Raw genomic sequence first — 7,188 nt, 5'->3', positions numbered from 1 at the left:
TCTGAAGGGATTTTCAGATCAGACCTGATGTTTCTGCCTACAGCCTGTTTACCGATATAATCAATATCAGACATCAGAGCAACAGAAACCTCGGTGATCAGGACGCCGGGACTGAGAACAGGAAGTGGCTCAAACGTCGCACTTTCATAAAGTCAGCCTGAACTCCACTCACAGAGTTTCTGTCGCCATTTTAGTTTTAAAACCCGTCGTGATAAGGGCGGGTCTTACTGTGAACCTGCGCGCTCATTGGCTAATAACTTGAGATTGACAAGCCGTTATCCAATGAGCGCGCGGCTTCTCCCAACATAAAGTAGTTTCCTTTGAAAAACCAAAGTCTGATTATTTTTGCCTCCACTGACGGAGCCTGTTGTTCCCGCCACAGAGACACAGTAATGTCAGAGCGGTGTTAACACTCACCTGCCTCAGCACAGCTCTCACTCTCCTCCTGCTCTCTCAGCTAAACTCACTTCCTCTCTACTTACAGGAAACCAGCGCTCAGAGGAGCCGACCGGCCTCACGTTTCACCCACAGACACGAACAGCGTGGAATTATTTTATGTCATAAGAAGAAACATATTCATGTTAACACTCACCTGCCTCAGCTCCACCTTCCTCCTCCTGCTGCTCTGAACGGAGGATCTTCACTTTCACTGCTCCTCCCTAAACACAGAGGATGCTGGGACTTGTAGTTTTTACCTTGTGTGATATTTATGGATGTGACACTAAATCACAGCATGAAAACTTCCTGCAAACATGTCACAGGCGATAAAAGTTTCACATTAAAGGTGAAGTTATTTTTCTGTCTCATGTTCAATAAACAGTGAGCTGGGAAAACTGAAGAACAGACTTCAGACGTTCCCTGCAGAGTTTCTGCTGCTCGGTCGTCTGCATGTTGCTGAGACTGAGCTGATGATGAAGCTGTGATGGGTTTATGGCACGTTTGGTTGTGGAGAAGAGTTTTACTGCCGGTGCAGGTGAAATGATCAGAGGTTACAGCCTCTGGTTAAAGTGGAGGCAGCGATCAGGACGGCTGAGCAGCAGAGGTCTCGAGGGTCCTAAAGTGGAAAAGCATCAGAATCAGAATCAGAAAGGGTTTTATTGCCAAATGTTGAGCAGGTTTACAACATTAGGAAATTGCTGCGGTGCTTCAGTGCAAACATACTGTCATAAATTACGCTTAAATAGACATGAAAATAAAAATAAGAATAAGAATTAAAAGTGCCAAGTAGATAGATATATACATGATATATACATGAGTGCAGGTGGTGATCAGTGCCAAACATGGAATGATGCAGTGAACACAGCGTAGGGTGTTAGTGGTGGGAACAGTCATACGGTTATTGTTCATGTGTCCAACAGCAGAGGGGAAGAAACTGTTCTTATGGCGAGAGGTTCTGGTGCGAATGGACCGGAGCCTCCTGCCTGAGGGGAGCAGGTCAAACAGACTGTGTCCAGGGTGAGAAGGGTCAGCTGAGATCCGAGCTGCACGCCCCAGTGTCCTGGAGGTGTACAGGTCCTGCAGAGATGGGAGTCTGCAGCCAATCACCTTCTCAGCAGAGCGCACAACACGCTGCAGTCTCTGTTTGTCCCTGATAGTGGCTCCAGCGTACCACACAGTGATGGAGGAGGTGAGGATGGACTCGATGATTGCAGTGTAGAATTGCATCATCGTCCGTGTTGGCAGGTTGAATTTCTTCAGCTGCCTCAGGAAGTACATCCTCTGCTGGGCTTTCTTAATGACGGAGGTGATGGTGGGCTCCCACTTCAGGTCCTGGGTGATGGTGATACCCAGGAAGCGGAATGAGTCCACAGAGGTGATGGGGGTGTCAGTCAGGATGATGGGGGGGAGTGGAGCTGTGTGCGTCCTGAAGTCCACAATAATCTCCACTGTCTTCTGGGCATTCAGCACCAGGTTGTTGTGGCTGCACCAGGACACCAGACGTTCAACCTCCCTCCTGTAGGCAGACTCATCCCCGTCCGAGATGAGTCCAATAACGGTGGTGTCATCAGTGTTAGTAACACAAAGATCACAGAATGGGATCATCCACACAACACTAACATCTAAATCCACGGCAGGAACTCTTCCAGTGTCCTGAAAAATCTGTGTGCACGATGCTGAGATTAAAATCTGTCTGCTCATCTTAATGCAATATTTACTAAAGTCTGGTAGAAGTTTTACTGATTTCCAGTCCACTTAGCAGACGTGTGGATAGGTGGTGGGTTGTAGAGCAGACTGAAAGCTTTAACTTCATCCTCTGATTAAAAACTCAGACCCACAGATACAGGAAGTATAATGCTGGTGTAAGACAGGAAACGGCAACACGGCAGCCATCTTTTTCCTCCCATGATGACCAGTGTCCCAGCAGAAGCTGGGGTTTGTTAGATCCTGTTCGATCCAGAGGAAACAGGCTAAAAGAGTCGATCAGGGGGATCATGGTTTTATTATGTGCTCGTTATGATTGAAGCTCTGGTTGTGTGTTAGAGACAGAACCTGCAGATTCCTCCACTCTGCCTCCTCTTCTGCAGGAATCAGCCTCTTGGCTGGTTTTATTCACCAACGTGAATAAAATCATCAAACTAATCCAAGTTCATTGTGAAATGCCTGAAAATGGAGGAATAAATCTGTCAGTTACCGTATAAAGTTTGAGTTTGTCAGTGTTTTACACGGAGACGGTCGTCAGATGTTGAATGTTTAGCATGAATGTTCCACATCTGGAGAAACCTTCAAGATTAAAGCCAGTGAAAAGTTTCTGCAGCAGCCGCACTTCCTGCAAATCTGTTCTTTCAAAATAAAGTGAAAAGTCTAAAATTATATTCACGACAGGTTTAAAGGTGAAGGTGGTCACATGGTTTTAGTGGAATGCCTACGTGGGCGCGTCTGAGTGATTTTGATTCAGATTCGTGCAGCGTGGAGCAGTAAACACTTGTTTTTGTTCATCTGGACTCGTGAATGATTCCAGTTAGCACATTTCCAGCCAATGAAACGTAACTACAGATGAAGACAAACACATTTAAGCTGCCTGACTCTCGAGTGTGGGTGCGTGTTCCCATTTTCAGGCTGTTTTAGTTTTCAGTTTAGAGGAACGCTGCAAACTCACAAAAACTTCTTTCTTGTGAGGTTTTGTTGGCAGACTGATAAAAGCAGCAGCAGCTGGTGTTTGATGAGCAGACGTGTGTTTCCTGTTCTGTAATAATCAGCTTGTTACCATCACATAATGAACTCAGCCGTGACCAATGAGGCCGTCCTTGTGCGGTTCTCTGGCGCTGATTCTGACTGTGACCTTCACCTCTGCAGGGTCGCCTCTGCTCGTGGCTGAGCTCGTGTTTGTCAGGCTGACAAAATAAAAGCTTCTTCATTTCTGTGGCTGAAGAGGAGTCTGCTCTTCTTCACCAACAGGAAGTGAAACATTTCTCACTGATTCTGAAATCTTCACTTGTCTCACAAATTCACAGTAACACACACACACGGTTGTGTTTTCATATCCTTGTGGGGACATCTATTTGACATCATGCTCTCCTCAGCCTTTTACTCTAACCATTAAGGCTGAATGCCTAACCCTGACCTGACTGTCCCTGACACTAAAACCACATTCTGAGTCTCACAAATGTCTTCAAACTTGTGGGGACGGGCATTTTGGTCCCCACAAAGACATGTAAACATGCACACACACAGGTATTAATGACCTCACAGGTTCATGTTTGGGGCTTTTAGCATCTTTGTGTGTCGCTCAGATTTAATTCACTCTTGTTTTGAGGTTTTGTGCCTTTTTGTTTCATTCTTTGTGCGTTTATTTTCTCTTTAAGCCTTTCAGGACTCGTGCTGTTGGCTTTTTCCTGGTGTGTTATTAGTATTTTTAATTTCTAAACTTATTCTAAAAGAAGGACCGATGGAACATTTATGTGAAAATAAACATGATCATTTAATGTTTTTGTCAATCACAGTGTTGGGACTAACGCGTTATTAAGTAACGTGTTACAGTAACTACGTTATTATTGTGGTAACGAGCACGGTAACTAGTTATTATGCTAAAATCAGGAACGCATTAGTCGTTACTGGGATTTAGATAGGCTCGTTACTCGTTACTTCGTGTGGTGGCTGTCGCGGAGCTTCCACAGATTCAGTAACATTAGCAAGTGGTGGAAGCCAGCAGGTGGAGGAGGGAAAGGGGGAGGCAGGAGGAGAAGAGACCCGAGGCGGCCGCCGGTCCAAGTGTGAACTGAACTTCAGGTAAGAAGTTATGACCTGCAGTCTCTCTGGGTCAGATATAAACCAAGTTTAGGTGGAGTTTATTTTCGTTATTCTGACTTTTTCCATACTGCATACTAGCTAGCATGACAGAGTTTCTATACAGCTGGGTGGGTGCTATGAAGTTAATGATGTTGAACTTTATTTTGTTCATAAGTTATTAGAATTGCCAACCGTCTCATCTGGTATTCAGAGAAAATATTACGCATTTCTTATTGAGGTGAAAAGGAACAGTTAGTCCCGTAATTCAGCTACAATGAAAAAGGCACAAAGCTGGAGTTATTCTGTGTCTTTGCTGCACAGCTGCCTCTTCTTCTTTCATTCTCTCCCCCTCCCTCTCCCGTTTCTACTTCAATCATGAAAACTGATCAATGATCAGCTGATCGTCTCTCTTGTTTGTTTATCTCCCACTTTGCATCAGAAAGAGGAAACCAGCGGAGTTCACGTTAAACAACAGCAGCACGTTTAAGCTTGATCAGCTGTTGTTAGAATTTATTTCATATTAATTTCTAGTATCAGCTGATGTTTGCTGGAGCCACAGCTGTAAACCTGCTGGTCATGATGTCGGTTTGGTTATCTGGTGAGAGGGAAACATGAAGATGAAACCAGGAGATGTCCTTACTGGATCATCAGAGCTGAACAGTGATGGAGAAACAGGTTTACCTTTTAGGTGACATGAATGAGTTGAAGGGAAGTTATGAACTGTTTCTGAGAGACAAATAACACCAGGATCCTTTTTTAGGTAGCTGACAGCTGGTAACTGTGCAGGGGCGGGTCTAGCAAAGTTTTGCCAGGGGGGCCAGGTAGGGCATTAACAGGGAGAGGGGGGCACAAGGAAATACTTTTCTTTCTTATTCTCATTTAAAATGTCTCGCTTTTAAAAAATAATTATCTGAATCTTACAACAAACGATTGATAGATTGATGCATATATACCATCAAGACAGTGAGCATCACTGTCACAACAGCGTTTGTTTTCATTCAAAGGCTTTAGGATTTTTGCTATAATGGTGGGCCGGTCTCTAGTCACAATGCCCAGGCTGATTTTTTTGTCCCAGTCCAGCCCTGTATGCAGCTCATCTGCAGTCTGGTGTTACCTACATCTTCCTATTCAGAAGGCAGAATTTCCGAGTTCTGAGTACAATCGAAAGCACCATGACTGCAGTTTTTGTGTTGGATGTAAAAGGCGCACATGATGCTGTGACGTAGGCTAGAATCATGGTGGCGGTCAACGGCGGTCCAGGCGTGGGATTTCTCTCGTGGAAATATGCACCTTATCTTTTCCTTTCTATTGGTAGGTGGCACAGTGCACTTGTGGCAGGTAAGCAAGCTAGAAGACTGGCAAAGTTATGGAAGCAACACATTAACAAGAGAATTCTGAGTAAAACCAAAGTTACTTTCCCTAGTAACTAGTTACTTTGAAAGTAACGAGTAACTTGAAGTAACTGAGTTACTTTTGATAGAAGTAACTAGTAATGTAACTAAGTTACTAATTTAAAGTAACTTACCCAACACTGGTCAGTCATTAAAAATAAATCCTGGTCTTTCATTTTGCTGCTGCATTGTTCACAGAAACACATATTTTCCTGTTTCTTTCTGTTTGTGTGTTTCTGCTTTTGCCTGTTTAGCGCTGCTGAGCAGGAAAACCCAGACGAACAAAAACCTCTTTTAAGTAAATGTTTGAGTCACTTTGGGTCTGAACTGTAAAAATCTGCAGACTGAAACAGATTTGAAGGCATCACAGGAACAGCCTCACATTCAAAACATGAAAGAGAGGACTTTTATTTTGAAACACTCAGGAAATGACAGAGGGAAAGTTTTTTAATTAAAACAAATTATTAGTTTATGCATTCTAAGTTCATACAACCACCAAAACTGTGATGATCCTCCTTCTCCCTAAGATGGCAAACTGAAACACAAGTTTCCTTGTGGCTCAGGAAACTAACCACTCCAAGTTGGTGACTTTTGGAGATTTATTTTCCTGGATGATTGAGAATGCATCAAGACGAACACAAAAGGAAGTTCACCGCTTTTAGCAGCTCCCCCCCAGACAAACAAAGAGGCAGTTGGCAGTTAGAAATCAGCAATCATTCACACACCCCCACTCCCCTCCAGAATTCTCAGGTAACAACCTAATTTACATATGAATGACTAGCCAATTTAGCTTCCACTTGGCTGAAGCTAAAGCCTAGCTAAAAGCCTACCAGCCATTTGGCAACTCAGCCCATCACACGTCCACGTCTCTCCTTGTTTCGTCTTTTACTATGAAAGGGTTGTGTTTCCATGTTCAGTGTGTTTCATTTTGCTTCCCCTGTGGTGTCAGGTTCATTTGTGTCAGCTGTGTTTCCACTTCCCTCCTTTCTCTTCTGTGTATTTAAGTCCGCTGTCTTCCTCTGGGCAGTGTTGGTGCGTTTTCCTCCGTTCACGTTATTCTGGGTTTCAGGTTATCTCCTGATTCTGTTTAGGTCCATGTTCATGTTCATGTTTTTTCATCAGAGTTTCTCGCATGCACCTCCTCGGATTCATGTTCATGTTTTTCTTGTCATAGTTGTCATAGTCATACCGAGTTATTCCCAGTATAGGTTTTAGTTTTAGTTTCCGCCCCTGTTTGCTGGGCCTTGTTTTGTGTTCGTGTTTTTCAACCTAATAAATGGTTTGTTTTTTTGTTAAGATTCAGTTCCATCTCTCCCTTGTCTGCTTCCGGGTTCATATTGCAATCACATCAGCCACCGTGACAATAAACTTATTTTGATTTTTAAATTCTTTATTTTTTCAACAATATTATGTATATATAAACATTTTGCATCTTACAATATAAAGCCTGGATCCTGCACATATTGCACTTTGAACTTGAACTGTGTTGTCTGTTTATTGGAGATTGTACTACTTGAATTCATTATCCTGGTGATATAACACATTAATTCTCCATTTGGAATCAATATAG

General features: G+C 43.4%; 1 protein-coding gene across 1 annotated transcript in view; it reads right to left on the bottom strand.

The window, feature by feature from the left end:
• LOC147302822 (ribonuclease inhibitor-like) overlaps positions 1 to 7,188 on the bottom strand; it is a gene marked incomplete at its 5' end in the record, with an annotated part of 440,111 nt that overhangs the window by 24,919 nt on the left and 408,004 nt on the right. The window lies entirely within an intron of this gene.

The sequence above is a fragment of the Aulonocara sp. 'chitande type north' Nkhata Bay genome, linkage group LG23, assembly GCF_057382095.1.
Source record: "Aulonocara sp. 'chitande type north' Nkhata Bay isolate Kocher_YH1m ecotype deep benthic linkage group LG23, A_spYH_male_GT1.1, whole genome shotgun sequence".
Classification (NCBI taxonomy): Eukaryota; Metazoa; Chordata; class Actinopteri; order Cichliformes; family Cichlidae; genus Aulonocara; species Aulonocara sp. 'chitande type north' Nkhata Bay.
The sequence above is the reverse complement of the archived record's forward strand: the minus strand, read 5'-3'. Positions and strand labels throughout refer to the sequence as shown.